Below are 2163 nucleotides of genomic sequence, written 5' to 3' on the forward strand. Positions count from 1 at the left end.
ATCTTCTAGTTAGCTGTTTATTTTTTCCCCCTGAACCATACTACTCTTTTTTTAAAGTGCTATATTCATAGAAAATTTTAAATAAGTACTTTGATATTGTATACTTGTATCATCTTGCCCTTTTGAGAAATCAGAAGAGCAACCTGCAATGTGTATTTAACCAAAATTAGGCATTTACCCTGACACGACTTTAGGGGCATCACCGTCTGCTCATCTCACCAGGAGCAGGTGGAGAGACTGTATTTCCCTGTGCTTACATACACAAGTAAGCAGGCAGACAAAGCAAGAAGTTCTAACCATTTCAGGAACAAAGACAAACAATTTAATCCATATTACATAATTCACTGAATACAGCTGATCTCATCCAAAGGGACTCCTGAGAGCAAAATAGTTTTAGCATTACATTTTATATACAGCTATGAAGGGATTACGGGAAACCAAGACAGTCTCCTTAGAGCATTACTGAGAACTCGGGTTACAAGAGTGCTGTACACTTGAAAACATCACTTAAACCACAACCAAAGTTTTACCATCAACTTTTTTCTTATTTCTGAAAAAAAGTTACTTCATTCTGATTTTAGCATTACTTTTACCATATTTCTGCTGCCAGACATCAAAACCTGAGTCAGCTGCATTGAGCAATGACCTTTTTTTCTGGTTTAAAGTCCTCTAAGTGCTAGCACCTTTGAAAACCTCCGCACACCACGCTGTAAACATTTTAAGATCTTCCAGAGGGTTTTGTGTGGTTTTTTCTCCCTTCAACGCAGGAATGACTGCTCTATTTAAGCAAACTACATCCTGCACAATATTGCTTTCGTTATTTTCCACGTAATCAGTTTGGAACAGGCTATGAAAGTTTGATGTGGAAATGTTCTGTCAGAGAAAAAAATCAGAAGAAATACACCATTCTGAACCAGCGGAACCAAAATAATTGAAACCTTAACACAGTTTTTTCCAGTCACTGGGATGGAAGGAGACTTGAATGCAGACACTGGAACATGTAACTGGAAACATCAGTGCTTGCATGCTTAAGTGAAAAGATAAGCAGTATTTGCATTTTCTCCATCATCTTCCTTGTACGTGTGCAAGATTTTATAAAAAAAGTTTATCACAGAGAGCTATGACAGAACATGATGGAATTAAAAAAAAAAAAAAAGCAGTAGAAATCAAAGGCAACCAAGATAACGTACATCTTTCCCAGAACATTTTTCTCAGCTACATAAGGTGTGCACATACCAAGGTCTAACACACTTAGCTGCACCACATCAAGTCAAGCTGTCCAAGAGCATACACAATTTTGCTTACAGGAGTATACCTCTTCCACAATTTTTCAAGTTTACAAGTAATTCCCTGTATTGGATTATGCTTACTCAGAAGTACAGATAATATTTTGTTTCAATACTACTGTTTGTTTTTATGACATATTCAGAGATGAGGCAAGACATAAGATTAAGTGCAGGGAAGCATTTCAGACCCCAAAAATGCATTTTTTAAAACTTAGCTATACATGGTTAAAACAGGCAGATCTGCCAAGAGTTGCATAAAATGATTTTTATTTCCCAAAGGTGAGCAACTGAGCCAAAGGTGAGCAACTCAGCAAATATCAACTCTTCTGCATCATGGAATTCACTACGGGTGTCTGAATGATTCGACTTGCATTTTTTAGTATCTGCTAAGACAGAATTATAAACTGAGTAAGTTAATACATGTGAATTAAGTACCCTTAAGAAATCAAAGAATAATGCTGACTCCTGGAAGACACCCAGAAGATCCAAAGATGGAACAGAAGGTTGATTATTATGCTCCTGCACAATCCAAGCAAATTGTTAATGTATTGAAAACATTCATGTCTGGCATTTGCACCTGCTGGATTTCCAAATTATTCTGTCCCAAAACAGATTGATTCTGTCCCAAGTTTGATAACCATCCTCTTTGTAGCTGAAAGCAGCCAGAAAACAGTCCACTTTTTTAAACAAATGGAATGGAAACCTTTTTTTTTTCTTCTTTCCCAAGCTTCAAGTACAACAGTCAAAGCCAGAGACTAAAGCAAATAAACTTCAAAATAGCCATTTGTTACAAGTAGCAAATTACCATGAACAATGAACTTGTTAAGAATCCCCTCTAAAAGCACGACACACACAAACAGGCTACCCAGCAGAAAAA

This window comes from Onychostruthus taczanowskii, unplaced genomic scaffold (assembly GCF_017590055.1).
Source record: "Onychostruthus taczanowskii isolate IOZ18803 unplaced genomic scaffold, ASM1759005v1 scaffold16, whole genome shotgun sequence".
Classification (NCBI taxonomy): Eukaryota; Metazoa; Chordata; class Aves; order Passeriformes; family Passeridae; genus Onychostruthus; species Onychostruthus taczanowskii.